At 41.3% G+C, this 26375-nt stretch overlaps 1 long non-coding RNA gene across 1 annotated transcript; it reads right to left on the bottom strand.

Annotated features, from left to right (window-relative positions):
• Positions 1-339: 339 nt before the first annotated feature.
• Positions 340-24249, bottom strand: LOC309643163. The gene is made up of 2 exons (XR_014253597.1): positions 19501-24249; positions 340-19190 (listed from the first exon to the last, which is right to left on the bottom strand). It is a non-coding gene; the product is annotated as an uncharacterized lncRNA (long non-coding RNA).
• Positions 24250-26375: the final 2126 nt, after the last annotated feature.

The raw sequence follows: 26375 nt of genomic DNA, 5'->3' as shown, positions 1-26375 counted from the left end.
CAAGTTCACTGATTCTTTCTTCTGACTGCTCAGATCTGCCTTTGAATCCCTCTAGTTTTTTTTTTTTCATTTCAGTTATCATACTTTTCAACTGCAGAATTTTTTTTTCATTTCATCTTAGGTTTTCTCTTTACTGATATTTCCATTTAATTCATTTTCATCATTTACATCATTCATTTACATCACATTCTTGACTTTCTCCATGTCTTCCTTTAGCTGTTTAAGCATCTTGAAGACAGCTCTTTTAAAGTCTTTGTCTAGTAGATCAGTTGTCAGGTCTTTTTCAGGGAGAGTTTCTGTTGATTTTTATTTTTCCTTTGAATGGGCCATACTTCCCTGGTTTTTGTGGTTGTTGTTGTTTGGATGCCTTGTGTGCGTGGTTTGTTTTTTTTTGTGGAAAACTGGACATTTGAATCTAATAATGTGGTGACTCTGAAAATCAAATTCTCCCTCTTCCCCAGAGCTTGCTGTTTTTGTTATTGTTTTTGTTGTTTTGATTGTTGTAGGCTCTCTTTGTGCCAAGGATCAGTCTGAGGTGTAAACTTAAGAAGGCCTTTCTGACCCTGTACCTTTTGCTGGGCATGTGCAGTCACTTTCTAGTTTTCCCTGTATATGCTGTTGTTTTTGAATGTCCTTGTTTTTAATGTCTGCCTCCCAAAAGAGGAAAAAGAAAAAAAATGAAGGGGAGGGGAAAGTGTGCCAGCCCTTTAAATTTGCTGGCAGTCATTTCATCTAGAGGAGGAGAGGCTTGCAACAATGGAGAAAGGTACAACAACAATTCTCACTTGCCTCTTTGTCTCCTCTTCTGTGATATGAAACAGCAGTCAGTGTTTAGAGCACAGATCCCTGATAGTTGGAGACCAGGATCCTTTATGTCCACCCTGACTCCTGAAAGCTGTGTGCAAGCTGTTCTGGGAACATGTGCATGGCTCCCTGCCATGGGTAGCTGCTACTGTGGTAGCAGCTGAAATTGACCAAAATTACCACAATTTACAGTTTAAGCCTTCCCCTTGAAATTGCAAGTCTTCAATAGGCTTCAGAGTTCCAGAATTGTTACATCAGACAAATTCTGCCAGCACAATTGTTGTCTAGGTGGGGAGACAGATTTCTGATGCTTCCTACTCTGCCATCTTCCCAGAATCCTCTGATAAAGATATTTTGCATTTGGATATGTGGGAAGGAAAGCACATTCAGTGTTTCAAATGAGAAGATTCTATTTTTTGTTAAAGCTATCATTGCTTGAACCTTAAGATGTCTACTTAATGCATTACATACATTATTTAATTTAATCCTTGCAATAACATTGAAAGAGAGGTATTATTATTCATCTTAATAGGTGAAAAAATTGGGCAGAGGGCAGAGGAGCTCTCTCTGTGTAGTATGTCACTTCTGAAGAGGTCTTCTTTTACTTTCTCTTCTTGCCAATACCACTTAGAATATTGGTTTGACTATAGAGTCAAAATATCAGAGGCTCAATCAGGAATAACATTTCTTTCTCTTTCTCTGTGATACAGTGGTAAGCCTATGGTCCTGGGTTTGTAGGCAGTTTTGTTCCTTGAGGACATCCAGAGACCCAAGTTCCTTCTATTTTGTTGTTCCTCCATTCCCTGGGGTTTTACCCCCATCCATATATTTGAAACTAGCTTACCAGCACCCATGGAAGGGGAAAATGGAAGGGAGACCAAGTGACTCATTTTAAGAAGTGAAGATGTTTTAAGAAGTTGCATACATCACTGCTGCTCATATCCTATCTGCCAGTACTTTGCTCAGTCGCTTGGCCATGGTGAGGTGGAAGGAATGCTCTGGTCTGCAATCTATAGCTGGCAGGGGAGTTATATTACAGAAATACAGAGAGAGCAAATGGTTATTGGGGAGATATTTAGCAATATCTTCCACTTTTCCAGTTCACACCTCTCCCCTCTCAAAAACATGTCCTAGCATTCTCTCTACTTTAAGGGAGAAAAGTGAATCTTTTCTGAACAAAAACAGAGAGCCACATCAGACTCTGCAGGGAGCCAGTGTTGGTAGTCATGGCGTGGTTTTGATGGTGAACATCCTTGGAACACTACGTCACTCCTAGGAACATACCTGGAGGCAGGGAAGGTAGGTAAGCTGGGGAGGTGCTGACAGCAAAAGTTGGCTGCTTTACAAAACATTGCCAAGGGTAAATTCTTTGTCTCAGCCCTGGTTTAACTGACTTTAGGCCTAAAAACTATTCTGCCAAAACCCTTTTTGTTTTCTTTCTAAGATTATAAACACTTGAAGTCAGTGCAAATGTCCTTATTATGCAGGGATGAGTGCATTTTTTACAGATGACATTGTTATTTGGAAAGCAAGTTCTACTCCAATGTCTGCCTAAGTAAATAGTTCATTTATTAGAAATAAAGAGCCAGTATATCTCACCTTTAACTTTAAGTGAAGTAAGCTGAAATTCCTTTGTTCTTGCCAGGACACTGATATGTACTTTCAACTGCTTTTCTGTGCTCTTGATATTAGTGTGTGCAAGTCTTCAGACTTGTTTACTCTTGACAGTGAAATCTGAAGCAATCAGGCACATTAGTCTTCTGTATTAATCTTTCACGTATGGGGAGAGCAAGATATCTAGTGAACATTTTTACTTCCTGGGAGCTTTATTTCTAGATTCCTTTTGTTCTGTCTGAATGAATGGTCTTTGGTTTTCTCTCCATCAAAAAGAACCAAAGCAAGAAGTTTTGTAAAGGATTTAAATGCTACTGGAGCTGTGCTTTTGGCCTGCAAAAAGGGGAAATAGCACTCACTGGCCTGTGTTTGATTCTGACTTTGCTGCTTAGTAATTGTGTAAATTTGGGTTAATCACTTGACCTCTTTGACGCTTATATTCCTTGTCCAAAAAGTAGGGAAAATTCTCTGTACCCCATTGCATTGTTATTAGAATTAGATCATAGTTACACTACTTACTAACTGTATGGCCTTAGTCAAGTTACTAAAGCTTCCCGTGTCTCAATTTCTTCATCTGTAAAATGGGGTAATAATACTAACTACTATATAGGGTTTTTGAGAAGTAACATGCTGAGAATAGTGCCTGGCACCACAGTAAACTCTATGTAAATGGTAGCTGTTGTGGCTGTTCTATGAATATGTAATAGCCTCCTGTGTTCACTGGCCTTGGTTGGGACATTGACAAGATAGAAAAGGGAGTCAGTCTCCAGCCTGGTTGTCCAGTGCAGTCTGGTATTCTTATGAGCTCCTGTATTTGCAGGGAGCAGTATAGAGCCTGCTCAGAGGCCAAAGCTCTGCTAACCTTTAAAACTGCTGGGCATGCATCTGAGAGAACCTAGTACCACATGGTTTTGCTGAAAAAGGGAAAAAAAAAATCTTAAAATGAAAATGTCTTCTTAGGGGCAAAATGCCATAAATGTGTAAATGGGAGCAATCCCAGAAATAGATTGTGGTGAAATCCATTCAGTGATAAATTTTATTTCTTTAAAAAAACTCTTTAATTATTTTATTTGAGTTTTATTTCTTATAATCCTTAGTAATATGAGCTCCATCCTCCTCCTCGTGTGCATGATTTTTTTCCTTTATCTATGAAAACCCTTCTTGATGATGATATTACAGTGATGTAGTTCTGCATATTAACAGAATATAGCAGATAAAATATTTCATAGGGAACTCTTATCAAAGAGTCTACCTCAGGAAGATTCCACTCAATAGGCTGCCCAGATATGCTCAGTTCTTCTACTCACTCCCAACCCTATTTCCCCTACTTTTCGAATTAGGCATTTTCAAGGACATTGAGTTCAAGAAATGGGGGCAGCATTTGATTTTGGAAAACATACGTTTTTAGCTCACAAAATGTGTTGTCATTTCCATTTTAGCTTTCTTTAGCTCCTTCCTTGATCCTGGAAGAAGGTGGAGATTTACAGTCACATTTTATGGGTGCTTTTCTCCATCACACAGATGATAAATTATTGAGAAGCCATTTGGTCTATAAAAATGAAATACACAGCCCATCCTCTTCCAGCATGCTGCTTGGACTGACTCCAGCTGCTGTGAACGGCTAGGGCTCTGTATTCAGAAAAACAAAGCAAATCCCTTATACATTTTGGGCTTGCTCCTTTGTTGGTGGATAGAGAGGGACAATGACCTGATGGATTATTGGCTCTCTGGATGTTACTAAGGGCCACAGACAGAGTCAGCTCTTTTATTGCTCCAGAAAGATCCTTTGTGCTGAGTGTTGGCATTCAGAGATTTTGTACCTATATTTTTGCTAGCTCTTGTTTTGGACTGCAATCATAAATAGTCAGAGCTTCCAATAATTGACAGGGTTTAAACGTTTTTCTCATACTTCACTACAATTAATCTTAACCCTTGTTTGGGTCACATACTGCTTTGAGAATCTGATATTATAAACTCCCTTTCCTTTCCTCCCATCAACTGCACTTATGCACAAACACAGAAAAGACTTCAGAGTGGTTATGAACCCCCGACCACCAACTGTTCAACTCTTTACAGTTCCATGAATCTCTCTTTTTAGATTATAATTTCTCTGTGGTTTTCAAAAGCATATGTTTGATAATATTATAATTTATTTTTCTTTAGAAATAGAAGATTCATTATTTCACTGTGACCTTGTTTTTTGTGTGATTGTAAAATCAGCTGAAGTTTTAACTTCAATTTAATTTTTTTTTCAGTAAATGATTCATTTATTTGATGAAAATTGCATAGCTGTTATAATTATTTCCAGAAAAATTCTCAAGATAAAATGTTAAAAACAGTAATAAAAACTGTATCTTTATTTTTTTAAAAGTCAGTGCAATGGACTTCCCTGGTGGCGCAGTGGTTAAGAATCCCCCTGCCAATGCAGGGGACACAGGTTCGAGCCCTGGTCTGGGAAGACCCTACATGCCGCAGAGCAACTAAGCCCGTGGGCCACAACTACTGAGCCTGCGCTCTAGTGCCCGCGAGCCACAACTACTGAAGCCCACACAGGTAGAGCCTATGCTCCACAACAAGAGAAGCCGCCACAATGAGAAGCCTGTGCAGTGCAACGAAGAGCAGCCCCTGCTCACTGCAACTAGAGAAAGCCCGCACACAGCAATGAAGACCCAATGCAGCCAAAAAGAAAATAAATAAAATAAATTTATAAAAAAATAAAAGCCAGTGGAATAAGCAAAAATCACCATTTTTATTATATTTATTTAAATATAGATAAATTTGATTGCAGTAAAAATGATTAATAATAGTATTTTATCTATTTACTTTTAAATTTTATTGGAGTGTAGTTGATTTACAATGTTGTGTTAGTCTCAGGTGTGCAGCAGAGTGATTCAGTTATACATATACATATATTCATTCTTTTTCAGGTTCTTTTCTCATATAGGTTATCACAGAATATTGAGTAGAGTTCCCTGTGCTATACAGTAGGTCCTTGTTGGTTATCTATCTTATGTATAGTAGTGTGTGTATGTTAATCCCAAGCTCCTGATTTATTCCTTCCCCCACCACATTTCCCCTTTGGTAACCATGAGTTTGTTTTTGATATCAGTAAGTCTGTCTCTGTTTTGTAAATAAGTTCATTTGTATCATTTAAAAAAATTAGGGGACTTCCCTGGTGGCACAGTGGTTAATAATCCGCCTGCCAATGCAGGAAACACGGGTTCGATCCCTGGTCCAGGAAGATCCCACATGCCGTGGAGCAACTAAGCCTGTGAGCCACAACTACTGAGCCCGCGTGCCACAGCTACTGAAGCCTGTGCACCCTAGAGCCCGCGAACCACAACTGCTGAGCCCTCGTGCTGCAACTACCAAAGCCCGCATGCCTAGAGCCTGTGCTCCGCAACAAGAGAAGCCACCACAATGAGAAGCCCTGACACCACAATGAAGAGTAGCCCCCACTTGCTGCAACTAGAGAAAGCCCACGTGCAGCAACGAAGACCCAATGCAGCCAAAAACAAATAAATAAATTTATTTAAAAAAAGAAAAAAAAAAGAGTAGCCCCCACTCTCCACAACTAGAGAGAAAAGACTGCCTGCAGCAATGAAGACCCAACACAGCCAAAACATTAATAAATAAATAATAAAATGAAAAATAAAATTATCATATATTAGGGAAAAAAATTAGATTCCTCATATGAGTGATATTGTATGATATTTGTCTTTCTCTGTCTGAATTACTTCACTTAGTATGATAATCTCTAGGTCCATCCATGTTATGGAAAATGGCATTATTTCATTCTTTTTTATGGCTGAGTAATAATATTCCATTGTATATATGTACCACATCTTCTTCTTTTTTTTCAGTATTTATTTATTAAGGCTGCACCGGGTCTTAGTTGCGGCAGGTGGAATCTTTGTTGCAGCATGTGGGATCTTTAGTTGAGGCATGAGGGCTTCTTAGTTGTGGCATGCAGACTCTTAGTTGCGGCATGTGAACTCTTAGTTGTGACATGCAGGTGGGATCTAGTTCCCCGACCAGGGATTGAACCCAAGCCCCCTGCATTGGGGGTGCAGAGTCTTACCCACTGGACAACCAGGGAAGTCTCTGTACCACATCTTTATCCACTCCTCTGTTGATGGACATTTAGTTGCTTCCATGTCTTGGCTATTGTAAATAGTGCTGCAGTGAACGTTGGAGTGCATGTATCTTTTTGAATTATGGTTTTCTCTGGATATATGTCCAGGAGTGGGATTGTTGGATCATGTGGTAGTTCTATTTTTAGTTTTTTAAGGCAACTCTATACTGTTCTGCATAGTGGTTGTACTAATTTACATTCCCGCTAATAGTGTAGGAGGGTTCCCTTTTCTTCACACCCTTTGCAGCATTTATTGTTTGTAGACTTTTTCATGATGGCCATTCTGACTGGTGTGAGATGATACAACTACCATTGTAGTTTTTTTAAAGATTTTTTTTGATGTGCACCATTTTTTGAGTCTTTACTGAATTTGTTACAATATTGCTTCTGTTTTATATTTTTTTCTTTGTTTCTTGGCCACGAGGCATGTGGGATCTTAACTCCCTGACCAGGAATCGAACCCGCACCCCCTGCATTGGAAGGCGAAGTCTTAACCACTAGACCACCAGGGAAGCCCCACCACCAGGGAAGCCCCACCACCATTGTAGTTTTGATGTGCATTTCTCTGATAATTAGTGATGTTGAGCATCTTTTCATGTGTTTTTTTTTTTTATAGTTTTTGTTGTTGTTGTTTTTTTAAAATTTTATTTATTTATTTATTTATTTATTATTTATGGCTGTGTTGGGTCTTCGTTTCTGTGCGAGGGCTCTCCCTAGTTGCGGCAAGTGGGGGCCACTCCTCATTGCAGTGCGCAGGCCTCATTACCGCGGCCTCTCTTGTTGCGGAGCACAGGCTCCAGACGCGCTGGCTCAGTAATTGTGGCTCACGGGCCCAGTTGCTCCGCGGCATGTGGGATCCTCCCAGACCAGGGCTCGAACCTGTGTCCCCTGCACCGGCAGGCAGACTCTCAACCACTGCACCACCAGGGATGCCCCTCATGTGCTTTTTGGCCATCTTTATGTCTTCTTTGGAGAAATGTCTATTTAGATCTTCTGCCCATTTTTTGATTGGGTTATTTGTTTTGTTGATATTGAGCTGCATGTGCTGTTTGTATATTTTGGAGATTAATCCCTTGTCAGTGGCTTCATTTACAAATATTTTCTCCCATTTTGTGGGTTGTCTTTTGGTTTTGTTTATGGTTTCCTTTGCTGTGCAGACACTTAAGTTTAATTAGGTCCCATTTGTTTATTTTTATTTTCATTACTCTAGGGCGTGGATCAAGGAAGATTTGCTGCAATTTATGTCAAAGAGTGTTCTGCCTATATTTTCCTCTAAGAGTTTTATAGTGTCCAGCCTTACTTTTAGGCCCTTGATCCATTTTGAGTTTATTTTTGTGTATGGTGTTAGGGAATGTTCTAGTTTCATTCCTTTACATGTAGCTGTCCAGTTTTCTGAGTACCACTTACTGAAGAGACTGTCTTTTCTCCATTGTATATTCTTGCCTCCTTTGTCATAGGTTAGGTGACCATAGATGAGTGGGTTTATCTCTGGATTTTCTATCCTGTTCCATTGATCTATATTTTTGTTTTTGTGCCAGTACCATACTGTTTTCATGACTGTAGCTTTGTAGTATAGTCTGAAGTCAGGGAGCCTGATTCTTCCAGCTCTCTTTTTCTTTCTCAAGATTGCTTTGGCTATTCGGGGTCTTTTGTGTTTCCATACAAAGTGTCAGAATTTTTTGTTCTAATTCTGTGAAAAATGCTGTTGATAATTCAATAGGGACTATATTGAATCTGTAGATTACTTTGGGTAATATAGTCCATTTGACAATATTGATTCTTCCAGCTGTAACACCAAATAATTCTTGGTATTAAGCTCACGTTACCTCTCTTGCTGGGTTATTCTAGGATTAGAGATAGTATCTGTAAAACACATGTTCATTACTTAATAAATGGTAACTGTTCTTGCTATGATCTTCTAGCCATAATCCATATCTCTGAAAAGCTAAAGGGAACCAAAGGTTTTTGTGTTTGATTTGCATAGATGTAAACTAGCAGAATATTTGTTGTTGGGCTGGGAGAGCCCGTCATGGTGAGTGAGACAGAAAGAAAACAAGGGCCGGTGCCAACTGCAAATGCAGTTCTCATTTTAGAACAGTGCCTCCTTGGAAATGCACAGACTTCTAAAAGGTAGATCATCCAAGGTGAAAGCTTCTGTTACTTAGAAAAAAATGCAGGTAAAGTGAGGAGATCATTAGCTGCGAGTAGAAATTCTCACTGGTTTAAAACAAACAAACAAAAACTCCAATCAAATTGTACCTGTGAGTGCAAATAGATTGCCTATGGTAATTACAGTTAGGGAGAAGATTATTTTTTAATATTTTGCAGCTTTACAGAAGACTTAAGAAAGATGGATATTTAGTTTTACTGAGTTGAAAAAAGAAAACACGTAATACTGTTATCTCAGTGTTGCTCTAATTGAGGTTTAGGTTGATTACTTGGTCTTTGAGACCCTACTCTGCTTTGGGGAGATAGAGACAATCTTTGTACTTCTCACATGAGCTTGATTATAGCAAAGACCTGTGTCCAGGCCTCATTGACACACTGTTCATATCTTGAAGGGTAGACTCAGTATCAGGCCTTGGAAAGATTTTGGGCATTTCTTATCTGAACTTGCATATGAGTAAGCTGTGTGAACCTGTTTTTACTGTGTCGCATATCTGGAAGAGAAAGGGGCACCATGGAATCTGCGGGTTTAAAAAAGGCTCCAAACTCTGACTCTGCTGCACATTTAAATTAGGTCTACCTGGTTTTTAATATAAATCGGCTCAATAACACTATTGCCAAAAATCTAGGTGCCTTCTTGAGGAACAGCTGTTTTATTTGGTGTTTGCTTAACGTAGTCCCCTTGGGAAGGAGAATGGTACAGGGGCTCAGACCGGGATGGACTGTTGAGTTAACCTTGACAGTGAACCCTGCCCTACACTCAGTTCAGAGGACCAGGACAAAGTGGTTTCACACAGGCAACTCAGCTCATTTCTGAAAAACTGAAATGCTAAGGGCTTTTGCTGTCTGAGCTATTGCAAATGGCTTCTCTCATTCTCAGCCTGCTCTGTAGTTGACACAGGTGCAAAGCCTTTCTGTACTTGAGTCCAGGATTCCAATGTCAATTAGCTCATTAGTGAGTATCTGCCAGGATCTTTGCATAGCTATGCAGGTTGAACAGGTTGAACAGTGTTTGCTGCCCTTGGAGTTGAGTGCTGCATGGCTTGTACAGCTGTGATAAAAGAGCCCTGATAACCCATTTTAAATGCAGAGTGGCAGGGGTTTGCAATTCCCTTTCTTATGGGTAATTGCATTTCCAGCATTGGCTTATTTGGCAGAGGAGGGTGGTCTGGTCCTTGAGTTCCTGCTGAATAGCAGCAGTCAGGAGTCCTGGCTCTAAGAATTCTAGGAAATGTACTATATCTCTTTCTTCAGTGCTGGGTTCCAGAAACCTTGTTCCATCAGTAATAGTATGGTTCAGACTCAGGACAAAGCTTCTAGGATTCTGCAAGTTTCCTCACAACTGCTCCTCGATGAACCCTGCAGGAGTTGGACGATAAGGCCCCTGAAGTACGAGCTGATGGAGGGGCGGATGAAGCTTACTTGGAGATCTGTGATCAGAGTTGGCCCCAGGCAAGGCTGTACTGGCACTGGCTTGCTTCCAACACCTCTCCATGGGGCTCTTTAGGTTAGAAGAGACAGAAAACCACCTTAAATGGATTAAATAAAAATAAAGAGGCTCTATTGGCTCATTTTACTGAAAAGTGTGTGAGTATAGTTGGCTTCAGGTGATCAAATGATGACTTTAGAACCTAGCCTCTTTCTCTCTCTCTCTCCTCCCCTGCCCCTCTCTGCATCTCTCAGTTCTCCTTTCCTTTGTGTTGGCCTTGTTCCTAAGCAGGCTTTCTGCATTTGGTGATCTCCAGCATCTCCAGGCATATATCCCACAGGCTTAGTAGTTCCGGAAGAAAGGAGCCCCAAAGCTCTAAAACAAGCAAATAAACAAGCACACCCAACTCACATCAAACCAAACCAAAAATGTAAAAACAAGACCACATACACAAAAAACCAGCAATGCACTGTGTCTCCATGGTCTAGTTTGTGTTATGGGCTAATGTCTGAATCAGTTGCTGTAGCCAAGGGAATGGGATCCTCTGATTGACCAGGCTAGGGTCATGTGTTCATACAGTTTAGGGAATGTCCATCCTCAGCCAAGTAGGTTCTGGGAGATGGAGGATTAGTTCTCCAAAGAAAAATCAAGATGTTGTCATTAGAAGGAGGAGGAGTGTTCGGGTAGTAAACCAAGAGCCATCAGATAGGCCTTTTCACCTCTCCCTTCCTGCATCTACCGTACAGGGCTGTGGGGCTAGGCTCTTCACAATGGCCTTACTTTTCTGAGATGTATTTATTTCTCTGTTTTGGGGTGACCCCTAACATTTATTAAAACTGCTTATACTGCATTTACCAAAATGTCTAAAAGCCTTGGAAACATCCAACCTTTACAAAAATGTTTCTGCCCCTGACTTACTTAACCTTTTCATAACATTTTAATCTGTTGACATCCATTTCCGTTTAAAATTGTCTCCTCTGTCGACCTTTGTGACACTGTGGCCTCCTTGTTCTCGTTCTACCTCCCTGGTCCTCAGAGGTCTTTCAATGGCAGCACACTAGGTTAATGCACAGATTTATTAAACCACTAGCATTTCTCTGCCCTGCTTCCTGGATAGTCCTTCAGTCTACCATCTCTCTATCTTCACGGTCCCTTCAGTTAGGGCCTCCTCATCTCTCATCTGTGATGCTGCCATCCCTTCTCCTAGCTCTCCTTGCTTGCAGCTTTATGCTTCTCAAATCTATCCACCCGACTCCTTCCAGATCCTCCCTGTTCACTGTTTGAATCCCCTGTTTTGTTTCCCACTTGCCCATAGATGGTCACAAGAGGCCCTCCATTCATTGTCCCTAGCGCCTGGCTCTAGTCTTCATTTCTTTCTTGATTCCCTCTGGATTTCCATCACCTCAAACATCTTGTGGATCCCATTATGCACTGAATGTTTCAGTCCTGCATACTTTTCCACATGATATTAACTTGGCCTGAGATGCCCTTCTCCCAGCTAATCTGCCTGGGAGTCTCCTATTGGTCTTTCAAAACCCTCTTCAGGCATCATGTTCTCTTGGAAACTTTCTGTAATACCCTTACCACCCCACGCTTGGCAGAACAAATCACTTTCAATTCTGTATTAATATGTACATACTTTATTGCATTCAGTGTCCTGTATTTTGCTTATTTATTTATATTCATGCCTTTTTTTTTTTTTTTAATGTTTTGGTTTTGTTGGCCACGAGGCATGTGGGACCTTAGCTCCCTGACCAGGGGTCACACCCGCACCCCCTGCATTGGAAGGGGAAGTCTTAACCACTGGACTGCCAGGGAAGTCCTGCCTTCTTTTTTAAATAAACAGACTGAATGCCTTTTTTTTTTTTGGAATCACCTTTAATAAACATCTTTGGTAGGTTCTGTAGTAACTGTGCTCACAGGATGAGGCAACATTCTTCTGTTATCCTTGTATGCATTTTGAAAACAATTTCAAAACAACCTAGAAGTCAAATCAAGATAGAAAAGGTACACAGAAAATTTGCACCTGATTCTCCACAATGTAATTTGTATACAAGTCAATATTTATACAAGCTGTATTGTTACATGTATATATTATTTGAGCCTGAATATTTTATCATGATTTTGAAGTCTTCTCAATGGCAAATGATAAAACATATGAAAAGTATTTGGGGCCAAAGAATTTATCATTATGACATTATGTACTGACCACTGAGTCCTGTAAAAGTGTCTTTTGGAAGGCCTAATTCGAGGACTTAGGTGTCTTGTGCACATTTATATTGACAATAGCACTCCTTAAAATAAAGTAAAAATAAGGTTACAAATATTCCCTTTTCTTAGTGCTGGGTTTCTTAGAGATACCCATACCAACCTTCTAATCATGGTAAACATTCCTGGGATGCCCTTAGAAGAATTTTAAAAATTTTTTATTTTATATTGGAGTATAGTTGATTAACAATGTTGTGTTTGTTTCAGGTGTACAGCAAAGTGATTCAGTTATACATATACATGTATCTATTCTTTTTCAAATTCTTTTCCCATTTAGGTTATTACAGAATATTGAGCAGAGTTCCCTGTGCTATACAGTAGGTCCTTGTTGACTATCTATCTTATATAGTAGTGTGTACATGTCAGTCCCAAACTCCCATTCTATCCCTCCCTCCCACCCTTCCCTGCTGGTAACCATAAGTTCGTAAATTTGGTCTCTAAGTCTGAGTGTCTGTTTCTGTTTTGTAAATAAGTTCATTTGTATCATTTTTTTTTTGAGTCTGCATATAAGCGATATCATATGATATTTGTCTTTCCTCTGTCTTACTTCACTTAGTATGATAATCTCCAGGTCCATCCATGTTGCTGCAAATGGCATTATTTCATTCTTTTTTATGACTGAGTACTTTTCCATTATATGTGTGTACCACATCTTCTTTATCCATTCATCTGTCAACGGACATTTAGGTTGCTTCCATGTCTTGGCTATTGTAAACAGCGCTGCAGTGAACATTGTGTGCATGTATCCTTTCGAACCATGTTTTTCTCCAGATATATGCCCAGGAGTGGGATTGCTGGATCACATAGTAGTTCTAGTTTTAGTTTCTTAAGGAACCTCCATACTGTTCTCCATAGTGACTGCACCAATTTACATTCCTACCAACAGTGTAGGAGGGTTCCCTTCTCTCCACACCCTCACCAGCATTTATTGTTTGTAGACTTTTTCATGATGGCCATTCTAACTGGTGTGAGGTGATACCTCACTGTAGTTTTGATTTGCATTTCTCTAATAATTAGTGATGTTGATCATCTTTTCATGTGCCACTTGGCCATCTGTATGTCTTCTTTGCAGAAATGTCTATTTAGGTCTTCTGGTCATTTTTTGATTGGGTTGTTTTTTGTTTTGATATTCAGCCGCATGAGTTGTTTGTAAATTTTGGAGATTAATCCCTTGTCAGTCGCATCATTTGCAAATATTTCCTCCCATTCTGTGGGTTGCCTTTTGGTTTTGTTTATGGTTCCCTTTGCTGTGCAAAAGCTTTTAAGTTTAATTAGGTTCCATTTGTTTATTTTTGTTTTTATATTCATTGCTCTAGGAGGTGGATCCAAAAAGATACTGCTGCGATTTATGTCAAAGAGTGTTCTGCCTATGTTTCCCTCTAAGAGTTTTATAGTATCCGGTCTTACATATAGGTCTTTAATCCATTTTGAGTTTATTTTTGTGTATGGTATTAGAGAATGTTCTAATTTCATTCTTTTGCATGTAGCTGTCCAGTTTTCCGAGCACCACTTGTTGAAGAGACTGTCTTTTCTTCATTGTATATTCTTGCCTCCTTTGTCATAGATTACGTGACCATAGGTGTGTGGGTTTATTTTTCTGGGCTTTCTCTCCTGTTCCATTGATCTATATTTCTGTTTTTGTGCCAGTACCATACTGTTTTCATGGCTGTAGCTTTGTAGTATAGTCTGAAGTCAGGGACCCTGATTCCTCCAGCTCCCTTTTCCTTTCTCAGGATTGCTTTGGCTATTTGGGGTCTTTTATGTTTACAGAGAAATTTAAAAATTTTTTGTTCTCATTCTGTGAAAAATGCCATTGATAATTTGATAGGGATTGCATTGTATCTGTAGATTGCCCTGGGTAGTATAGTAATTTTGACAGTATTGATTTTTCCAATCCAAGAACATAGTATATCTTTCCATCTGTTTGTGTCATCTTTGATTTCTTCCGTCACCGTCTTATAGTTTTCGAAGTACAGGTCTTTTGCCTCCTTAGGTAGGTTTATTCCTAGGTATTTTGTTCTTTTTGATGTGGTGGTAAATGTGATTGTTTCTTTAATATCTCTTTCTGATCTTTCATTGTTAGTGTATAGAAATGCGACAGATTTCTCTGTATTTCAGACTGAATGCCTTTGGGTAGGACTTGCACACAGCCAGTCTCCATCCCACAACACTGTTACAAAAATGGCTGCTTCACAATTTCTGTTACCTTCCTGGCCACGGAAGGCATTTGAGTTTCTGTCCAAACTGTAAATACACTTTTAGTATATAAGGTTCAGGGTAGTAACCTTTGTGTCTTATTCACTACGATTATCATATAGTAAGTTCTCAGTGAATAAATAGATAGATGAGTGGATAAACGAATCCATAGGGTTGTTCAGAAGCACTTCAGCTTTCGTGTGTATAGTCTGTGTCACTGCAGCTGCTCTGATCACTGAGATGGACGTTAGGTGGTTTCCTGTGGTCATCTTGCCTCTAAGAGGCAAAACCTTGGACTAGAATATGGGTTTTTTTGATGACTCAGGCTTAGACTCATCTCATCATAGCACTTGAACTCACTCACTCATTTTTTGGAGAGATTTGGAGAATTTTTCTTTTAAAACCTTGGCCAGTAACATGACAAGATTTCAACATCATATACTAGTAGTCCTTTATGTCTAAATCTCAAACAAATCCAGGATAACTGAAGAACAAGTTCTAGAAATCCTATGGATTGGGAGAGGCTTTTTATACCTTTTCACACTACTGAGAATGAAAGAAATTGCATAGGAGGAGGAAGAGAGAAAAACATAGGAAGAATGTAAGGGAGAAGAGTAACAGAAATAATAGAAACCATTTGTTTCTTTCTACTTCTAGCACCTCTCTGCCCCAATCTCCTGTGGCCTTTCTGGTCTTTTTCCATGGCTTCTAAATTCCTGTCCTTTTTTTTTTTTTTACCCCACACATCCATTGAATCTGTGCCTTTTATTGTTAGCCTCTTTAAGTGTTTTCTGAAGGTACAGTATATAAGCCATAAACACAAAAGAACACTTCTGTGGGGAACCTTTATGTTTTGGGGGCACTCCCCGATATCCAAGCCTCCTCCTGTTTGATGAGGCTGGTAGGAGGTAGAAAACGCCAGTTGTGGAAATTGAAAAGGCCGTTTCCTTTTGACTCCTGGGCACGAGGACCACCTGAGCTCAGCCTATCTGATCATCCCATCTAAGACTTTGTGTCTGGAGTGAGTGTCACAAAGAAGCAAAGACAGTTTTGGGTTCAAGCCACCGCCAGCAGTGGTGGCTTTGAGTGTCCTTGACAAGTTGCAGGGTCTCCCTAAGCAGGCTTCTCTTGTGACATGACATTGGCTCCAGTTCCAACCTCCCAGCTTCCCTTGATTTGTGTTCGTTTTCCAAAGCTCTAACCTTTCCCTGGATTCTGTGAGCTGCTTGACATTCTTGCAGTAAACTCCTTTTTGCTCAAGTTAGCCAGGTGGATTTCCTTTGTTTTCAACTAAGAACCCTGACTGGTAACCTTTCCCTATCAGCATTAGAAAAGTACAGAGAAGAAATATGCAGGGAGTCCCCTGGTGGTCTAGTGGTTAGGATTTGGTGCTTTCGCTGCAGTGGCCGGGGTTCAATCCCTAGTCGGGGAATTAAGATCCCACAAGCAGCACAGCTTGGCCAAAATTAAAAAAAAAAAAATGCAGTCTTATTTTGTGACAGTTCTTACCTAAGTCCCCCTCACTCTTTGATTTTATTCTTTTTTTTTTATCCTTCTCTTTCTTATTGTCATTCCATAGCTATCAATGCCTCCTTTCAACTCTATTTCAGTTCAAGCTAGTGGATTAATCATGCCAGATGCTTGTGTTATATCTGAATCCTGAATAATCAGCTTTCTTCTGTGTGAGATTGACAAGTGTGAAAAATACTGGAAATCTCTGTGCATAGAATACAAACACACCTAATATTTGATGGTCAGGGAATGTATTTCCATGACAACAGGATGCTTAGGATTTTAGACAAATAAAGGGATGCAAATGTACTTAAAACCATTTTTTTCCCCTGCATACAGGCAATAAGCATAACTCTGATTTAATACTGGCCTGTAGAACTCATTTTAGAAGTCAAGAAAATGTGCTTATTAACAAGGTATCTTAATCATTATACATTTTCTAAGACAAAAGCAAATTTCTCTCTTTTTTCCCCCCTCTTCCGGGGAGGAGGTAAAGGTAGACATTTTCAATTCTATCTGTCAAGAATGGAAAGATCTCTCTCTTTTTTTTTTAACAATTCATTTTCTCCATAAACAGTGTGAAACATATGTCTTTAGCACAGTTTTCAGAGCAATTATAATGAGACACATTTAAAGATAGAGCATGTTTTTGACTCACGATCCGTTTACTTCCTGCCCCGCACGTACCGCTTCCTTTCATTCCCACCCAACCATGCTGCGCTCCTGCCACAGCACAAAGAACCTTTAAAATGACTCATTTGCTGTGTCTGCACAGTGTTCAGCTGGATTCTCTTAGTGCCCTGGTAACTTAATTCCTGGTCAGCATTTTGCTGTGAGTAAAATGATAATAGCTACCATTACTGGGCAAGGACTTATACATACACGATCTTAAATCCTCAAACACCCTTGCCAGGAGGGGTTAGTATCCCATCTACATATGGAAAGATAATTTGCCCAAGATCACAGAGAGTGAGAATGTGAACCCAGGTCTGTCACACTGAGAAGCCTGTGCCTCTACCACTTCTGCATTCTGTCTCTTCTCGCTTGATGTCTTCAGGAGAATTTTTTTGGAGATATAATTGACAGAAAACATTACATTAGTTTCAGGTGTACAGCATAATGATTTAATATTTGTATATATTGCAGAATGGTCACAATAAGTCTAGTAAACATCCATCACCACACATAGTTACAAATTTTTTTTTTCTTGTGAGAAGAACTTTTTAAGATGTATTCTTTTAGCAACTTTCAAATATACATACAGTATTGTTTAACTATAGTCTCCATGCTGTATACTACATCCCCAGGACTTATTTTATAACTGGAAGTTTGTACCTTTTGACCCCCTTCACCCATTTTGCCCATGCCGCTCCCCCCCCCGACCTCTGTCAACTGCCAGTCTATTCTCTATCTATGAGTTTGTTTTTTCTTTCTTTTTAAAGATTTCACATATAATTGAAATCATATGATATTTATCTTTCTCCTTCCTTCAGGCTCCATCCATGCTGTCACAAATGGCAGGATTTCCTTCTTTTTTCTGGCTGAATAATATTCCATTGTATATATACCATGTTTTCTTCACCATTCATCCATCAGTGGACACTTAGGTTATTTCCGTATCTTGGCTATTATAAACAATGCTGCAATGAAGATGAGTACAGATATCTTTTTGAGTTAGTGTTTTCATTTTTTTCAGTTAAATGCCCAGAAGTGGGATTGCTGGATCATATGGTAGTTCTATTTTTAATTTTCTGAGGAACCTCTATACTGTTGTCCATAGTGGTTGTACCCATTTACAGTCCTGCCAACAGTGCAAGAGGGTTTCCTTTTCTCCACATTCTCACCAGCCCTTGTTAGCTCTTGTTTTTTTTGTTAATTAACCATTCTAACAGTTGTGAGGTGATGTCTCATTGTGGTTTTGATTTGCATTTCCCTGATAAGTAGTGATGTTGAGCTCATTTTTATGTACCTATCGGCCGTTTGTATGTCGTCTTTGGAAAAGTGTCTGTTCAGATCTTCTGACCATTTTAAAATTGGATTGTATTTTTGCTGTTGAATTACATGATTTCTTTATATATTTTGGATATTAACCCTGTATCGGATATATGAATTGCAAATATTTTCTGATATTCCTTAGGTCGTCTTTTTTTTTTTTTAATTAATTAATTTATTTTAACATCATTATTGGAGTATAATTGCTTTACAATGGTGTGTTAGTTTCTGCTTTATAACAAAGTGAATCAGTTATACATATACATATATCCCCATATATGTCTCTTCCCTCTTGCGTCTCCCTCCCACCCTCCCTATCCCACCCCTCTAGGTGGTAACAAAGCACCAAGCTGATCTCCCTGTGCTATGCGGCTGCTTCCCACTAGCTAATTATTTTACATTTGGTAGTGTATATATGTCCATGCCACTCTCTCACTTTGTCCCACCTTACCCTTCCCCCTCCCCGTATCCTCAAGTCCATTCTCTAGTAGGTCTGTGTCTTTATTCCCGTCTTGCCCCTAGGTTCTTCATGACTTTTTTTTTTTTTAAGATTCCATATATATGTGTTAGCATACGGTATTTGTTTTTCTCTTTCTGACTTACTTCACTCTGTATGACAGACTCTAGGTCCATCCACCTCACTACAAATAACTCAATTTCGTTTCTTTTTATGGCTGAGTAATATTCCATTGTATATATGTGCCACATCTTCTTTATCCATTCATCTGTCGATGGACACTTAGGTTGCTTCCATGTCCTGACTATTGTAAATAGAGCTGCAATGAACATTGTGGTACATGACTCTTTTCCTTAGGCCGTCTTTTCATTTTGTTGATGGTTTCCTTTGCTGTGCAGGAGAATTTTACGACAAAAGGACAAGTTCCCTTTAACTAGTACTTACATTTTATCACTCTGCTGCTTTTAAACAGGCAAAAAAACAAGGAAAATGTACAATACCTGGAAAGCTAGAGAAATCAGGAGAAAATAAGTCTTTAGAGCCTAGTGCTTTCTTGTTCCTGTTGGCTACACAGTAGCAAAGAAATAAAAGCAACAATGCCTTGAAATTAAGAATGCCTCCTGGGGCTTCCCTGGTGGCGCAGTGGTTGAGAGTCTGCCTGCCAATGCAGGAGACACGGGTTCGAGCCCTGGTCTGGGAGGATCCCGCATGCCGCGGAGCAACTAGGCCCGTGAGCCACAACTACTGAGCCTGCGCGTCTGGAGCCTGTGCCCCGCAACGGGAGGGGCCGCGATAGTGAGAGGCCCGCGCACCGCGATGAAGAGTGGCCCCCGCTTGCCACAACTAGAGAAAGCCCTCGCACAGAAACGAAGACCCAACACAGCCAAAAATAAATAAATAAATTTAAAAAAAAAAAAAAAAGAATGCCTCCTCCCTGGGCCAAGATAATAGAACAGACACTTGTGAAAAGCAAATAGGCTCTGAATGATTTCTGATGAATCAGCCACCGTTCAGTGTTCACTAGCAGTACCGTTAAAAACAACCTGTGTTGCTGAGGTGCTTTGTACTTTGCAAGGGACTTGTGTCTGAAGCTTGTGGTGCCTTTAAGTTGCTGCTGGATCGAAAGCTGCCACATTTGAAGGTGGTGGAACAGAAATAGGCTCAGGCAACAGGCAAGGCATTCGACAACAGTCCTGAATCCGGTTTCCTGACTCACCTTCTATCCCAACTGCTTGGTTGCCAAGCTCAGCTTGGCCTCTAGGTTATTGCTTTCAAAAGCCTCCCAGTGTCCTCATGAGAGCGTGCATCTCCAGTCCTGACTGTGGCCCTGACTTTGGGCCCGTGATCCTGGATCCTTAGTGTGGCATTGTGTCTCATACCTGGAAGTCATCACGCTTCCATTGTGGACCCCTGCCCAGTTTGTACACAATACAGGCAGCTCTCTATTTGAATATCTGATTTGATTTTTGCAGGGAGTTCACTCTCATTATGACTTGGTAAGCTGTGAACTTTAGTACTATTTTGGATGATCAAATCATCCAAGAATCAAAATCTTTTCATTTTAATCTTTTGGTGTAATTGTGGGCCCAACTCATAAAAAATCGTGTCCGGTTACAAGTTTCCCATGAGTCCGCCTTCACTCCTCACCCCAGATAGCCACACATTTTACACCTCTGTGAACAACAACAGAAGAACACTTCTCTTTTCTTGTGGTGCAGAGGAAGTGGATTTGGAGAAACAAGAATGAGACTGGAGACTATTGTGTCAAGAGTGGACCTTCCTTCTTTAGAGAAGGAGTTAGTGACTAACTTTAGAGAGGGGTGGGGCTGCGTGGTGGGGACAGAGGGGGTGTTTCTAGCAGGATGCTCCCTTTTGGCGTCTGAGCTGGGCATGCAGGCCCATTTGTCCAGGGGCACGGGTGGGAGCGAGGGCACTGCTGGAGCCCTGAGGCCTTGGTAGGCAGTGGGGCAGGGCTGGATTACAAGTCCCTGAGTGGACGTCCCCTGGCCTCTGTAGCAGCGGATAGCAGCATCCTAGAGCATAAAAGATTGTGTCACAGGTCTCATATCAACACCACTGCTCACAAACCAGAGAGGCCCAAGTAAGGCATTTTCTTCTGTTTTACCTCTCTGTATATAATACACCAGCACACATCATAACAAGTAGGTAACATTTATGGAGCATTTTACTTTGTGCCAGAGACTTTTTGAAGTGCTTCATGTGGATGATCTCATTTCCACCATTTGTGGTTGATAAAACCATCATCCCCGCTTCCCAGATAAAGAAATAATTTAAAGGTTAAGTGTAATGCCCAAGGTCATATAACTAGTACAGCATGATGTAAACTACATAAAAGCATGTATGCACATGAAACCCTATTCTCTGTTTTAAATACCTAAAATTTGGGCCTGCTTTTGAAAACTAGTTTCACTTTTGGCTGACTAGTCATTTATGCAATCTTAGAAGGCTGTGCAGAGCAGGCTTTACATGGAGTTCACGTGTCTACTGTGACCCACTTGGTGTCTTGAGTAGCATTCAAGGCTGTCCGTAGTGAGTTGCTCTTTCCATCCTTGCCTCCTGCTCTTTCTCCTGAAGTTCTGACCAGAACAAAGTTTGTTCATGCTTCTGGATGCCTTTATCCTTCTAGCTTCTTTGTTCCTTTTGCCTAGGCCTCCTTTCTTCACAATGTTAAGAGCCTTCTTATTTCTCAAGTCCCAACTCAAATGCTGCTCTTTCACCAAGCATTCATTCATTCAGCTAGTGTTTATTAAGTACCTAATATGTGCAAGACTCTCAGCTAGGCCTTCTCCAGTTCACTGTGTCAGGAGTAATCCTGAGTTCATGATTGTAATACAGTCAACAATGGTAGCCAACACATGTAGGATTTTCTATGCGTCAGGACTGTTTTGTGCTTTATACACATAGACTTATTTAATACACAGCACTCCCCATATTGTCTTATCTTCTATTTATTTAAGAGCATGTCTTGGTTTTCTGATAAGATTAAAGCTTTTCGAGTCCATGAGTCTCAACTCTTATTCCTTTTTACTTTTGATAAACAGCTGTGTCTAGGATGTATATAATATACATGCCTAGGACAGTGACTTGGACATAGTATGAACTAAATAAATAGCATTTGACTTGAATTTGATGTATATCCATACTCATCTACATCCATACCCCACCTTCATCCCTTCTTACAGATTTCCAGTGTCTCTTGAAAAATCAGAAGAGCTGACAATTTCTGGGCTTGCATTCTTGCATTATAATATTTTGTTAGAGCTAGCTGACCACTGTGGTTTTAAGTGAGGCACATGCTCTCAGGTTTTCCACAGTCCCTACTACTCTTTAATGCCTTGCACCAGGCCCTGTAGCATCTGATTTTTGACTCTTGTGAAGCCAAAGGAGAATTTAGATTCCCGCTGCAGGTTGGCCCCCTCAGGGTAGGAAGAGTCGCAGCCGTTATACACTGTAGCCACTTAGTCTCTCTGTTCTGTTACTAGTTCACCAGCAAGATTTTTGTTTCGGCCAGAAAGATGGCTCATTTTCTAAGCACCAGTTTAGCAAGGGCTGGGCTGCCTTTGGGTGATTCAAACAGTCATCTGAAGCTCTGCTGTGACACATACCAGATGATTTTAACAACCTTCCCATCACATGGCCTCGGTACAAGATGGAAAAACACCACAATGATACCTGACAGTCAGTAACAAAGCTCTTGCAAGAGGCTGTGGAGGGGGGAGTTGAATTCTAAAGCTCTTCTCTGCAAGTCTGCACCGGGGGTGGAAGCTCAGCAACCCTCTCAGGAAAATGATATCTCTTTGATAGTTGACAGTGAGTCACTGAAGATGTTGCTGCTTTTCCTTGGCGTTCACAGATATGTGGCCTAAGCCATACACTTGTCTGTGCTTTCCTCCGCCCCTCATTCATTTGTTCAACAAATGCGGAGTGCCTGCTAGTACCAGGCCTGTGCTAGAGGCTTTGGATATAGCAATGAATAAGGAGGATAGTAAACGCGTGTACAAATAAACAAAAAGGATGATTCTAGTGATAAATGCTATGAAGGGAATAAGTAAAGTGGTGTGACAGAGAATTCTGGGGGGTGGGTGTCAGGCTGCTTAGGAGAGGGTGTGCAGGGAAGGCCTGAGGAGGGGACATTTGGAGATTGAGATGAGAGTCCCCCTGGCAGAGGGTAAGTACAAATAGGAGTGAGATGAGGAGGAACTTGGCATTATTTGAGGAACAGAAAGGAAGCTAGTATGGCTACAACTGTGCTATGCGGAGCTCTGCACAAGATAAGGAACAGTCTGCGACAGGATAAGGAACTTGCACCAGATTGTAAGTCTGCGCACCCTTTCCTTCTCAAGAAAGGCTTACTATATGAAAAAAAAAAAGTTAACTGAAATAAAGAACATGCTTAGTAACATAGTTGCTTTAAAATCTGGATCAGGTTTTTTTTTTTTTTTTTTAATTTATTTATCTTTGTCTGCGTTGGGTCTTTGTTGCTGCACACAGGCTTTCTCTAGTTGCGTTGAGTGGGAGCTACTCTTGGTTGCGGTGCGCGGGCTTCTCATTGTGGTGGCTTCTCTTGTTATGGAGCACAGGCTCTAGGCACGTGGGATTCAGTAGTTGTGGCGCACAGGCTCAGTAGTTATGGCTCGTGGGCTCTAGAGCGCAGGCTCAGTAGTTGTGGCGCACGGGCTTAGGTGCTCCACAGCATGTGGGATCTTCCCAGACCAGGGCTCAAATCCGTGCCCCCTGCATTAGCAGGCGGATTCTTAACCCCTGCGCCACCAGAGAAGTCCCTGGATCAGGTTTTTTATCTCATTGCAACAGGCAACACAAAAATCCTCAGATTAAGACCAGTCCATGGACTATGCTTTATCACTGGTCTGGAGTGTAGTGAGAGAGAAGGGCAGGCTGGGAGGCTTTGGTTATAGAGGTGGGCAGAGCCACATCAGGCCCAGTTGGACAAGTGAAGGTCAGCTCTTCACTAAAATGCAATAAAATGCAGGTAAAAAAGTCAAGTGACTTCTTCAGACACTTAATGAGAGTTTCAGCGATTGAAATGGTGCTTAGAGAACAACCGCACTGCACTGAGGTGGAGGTGATGAGTCACCCATCAGCTGACTCGGGAATTCAGACATTTGCTTATGCACCCCAGCTTCAGACTGTGTAATTCAAAATCCCATCTCAGTAGGTGTGCACGGCACGATCCAGGCGTGTGTTCATTCTGCAAATGCCAAGAGCCAGTGGCTGAGGTTGAACACCAGGGGCCCACAGGCATGTTTTGTTTGATCCACACAACATTACTGGGTAAAAAAATCAAATTAACTGCCAACGTTTAAAAAACTTGACAGCTGGGCTTGTAGGCTTCCCGCAAGGCAGACTCTTAGAAGGGGAATGGGCTTACCCAGTACCTGCTACCCCTTCGTGTCTTCTCCCTGACTTGCATATTAATCGTGGGTTATGCTATACTAACGAATGACTGAAGAATCTCAGTGGCTGACTAGCAAGGTTTATTTCTGGCTCACACTGCATGCCCACTGTGGGTCGACTGAGGTTCCTCTTCACTGCAGGCCAGGGAGCAGTCCCTCTGTGGAGCAACTCTGGTGTTGAAGTAAGAGGAAAAGGGAGCATGAAGAAAAATACACTATCTACATGGCCTTGAATGGGTTACAGTTTCACAGGCTTTTCCTTAGATACTCGTTACTTACTTGCTTTCAGCTCCACCCGGCAAGGCGCGCCAACCACGATGGCAGTGTTAGAGAGCCAGGCTGCGAGGCAGCTCTAGCGCTGCTCTTTATTGCGCTCAAGCGTTGACTTCCAGAGGGTGGGACGTGTGCCCAGACTGAGCATCAGTGTGTATTGCAGCATTGCTGGGGTCTGGCAAGACAGCCATAAAGAACGATAAGTGGTGAGGCCTGTGAAGCTGTGAAGGATATTATACCCTCTATGCATCCAGCGTTGCTCTTGGGACTGTGGAAAACACACTCCTTGTTCTTGGAAGTGCAAGGCTTCCAGAGGAACCATCAAGGATGTAGACTTGAGCGCTGGGTGCTTGTGGGGTACTCAAGTAGCTCACCTGAGCTACCAGGGTGGGTTGCCATCAGCAGCGGAGGCTTGGTGAGGCCGTCAGAATTAGGGGGGACTTGACGTAGGGAAGGTGAAGAACACTGAACATGAGTTGAGAGTTTCAACTGTGTTCACCTAAATTTAGAATCTTTGGAAGCAAGATGGCTTGTATTCTCTTGTAGAGTTTTAAGAATACCTTTGAAATGTTGTAAAGTTTTCTACTGACATTGATACTTTTGTCAGGCTTGAGTCTCACTTAATTGTGAAGAGCAGGTGTGCGCAGGGGCTGCCCTGAGCGGCATGGGCCGTTCCTCTCCATCCGTCACGGCCTGCCCCGTTCTCCGGCATGCACTGCTGGCGAGGGGCTGCTAGGAGTTTTGTTTCCACAAGTCGTTCCAGGGCTTCCTTTCCTGAGGAGCCCTAGATTTAGATTTCACGCAGAAGCTGTGTATGTCCTCCTCATGTTGAAGGCAGTGGGCAGGAAGTTGATGTATCCTGTCCCCAGGAGAGCACCTGAAAAGTGGCAGGCAGTGACTACACGTTGTTGAATGAGATGGATGGATGGATGGATTTGGAGAACCACACGATTCATCTTCCTCTTCCCAGTCACTCACTCTTTTTATTCCATCTTCTTATTGGCCCTGAGAGAGACAGGATGAAAATGAGGTAGATGTTTGGCTTGCCGTAAAGAAGGAAGAATTTAAACAGGCTCTCATCAATTTGCCTTCTTCTCCTTCCTCCCATTAGATCAGAGACTGGGGATAGAAATGAATAAAGTAGATTGAGTTTTAGAAGCTATAGGATCAGGAGGGACGGTGGTGAACAGTAAAACACAAGCTTGTCCAAAGGAGGCGGGTGTGGTTCTGCTCTACCTGCTTGTTGTCCTAAGGCATTTCAGGAACAGCATTGTCACTTCTTCAGATTTTAAAAAGAAGCTGAAATCCACTTTTCGTCTACAATCTCCTGATTTTTTAAAAATGTTGTTTTTTTTTTTCAAACTCTTTGTGGTCCAAACAAAACGTTGCTGTAGGCTGGATTTGGTCCAAGGGCTTCTAGGGTGTCATTTCTGGACCTCTGGTCCTTTACGGGCCTAACACTTAGCAGCGCTGAGGTGGAACTCTTGAGGTGGTCAGACTTTTTAAAAATTTTGGATATTATGTCTGAAAGAGAGGAGGCTCAGCTGACTTTTTTCATAGAGACGAGGGTTCATGATGGGTTCTCCACTCTCTCGCCTGGTTTCTCAATGGCCTGTCAGTGGTGAGGTTGAGGACTGAAGCCCGTGGCCACGGGAGAGATGCCTAATTCAGCAGTGTGACGGATGTGCCGTTTGCTTATGAGGTAAACCCAGTTACTTAAGACTTTGTGGCTAACAAGGGGATTGCGCACCTGGAAAGGGCTAGTGGAGGACGGTGACACGAGTCAGTCCTTGGTGAGTTAAGTCATTAGAATCAACAACAGTGTTTTCTTTTGATTCACAGCTTGCTTGAGCCTGTAAAGAAAGTGGTGCCCAAGATGGTGCCCAGAGTAACATTTCCCATTTACTGTTCCTTGCCCCTTGACATTTGTTGATTGATTCATTCATGTACTCAATGCATGTTTTTTGAATACCTGTGTATGAGGTGTCAGGCAGTATTCTAGGTGTTGTGGATACAGCAGAGAAGAAAACAAAGTCCCTCCCTTCAGAGTGCCGTGCAGTGTGGTGTGAGGGTCTGGTGGTGTGCCTCACGTGC

This window comes from Balaenoptera physalus, assembly GCF_965194825.1.
Source record: "Balaenoptera physalus genome assembly, chromosome: 14".
NCBI lineage: Eukaryota > Metazoa > Chordata > Mammalia > Artiodactyla > Balaenopteridae > Balaenoptera > Balaenoptera physalus.
The sequence above is the reverse complement of the archived record's forward strand: the minus strand, read 5'-3'. Positions and strand labels throughout refer to the sequence as shown.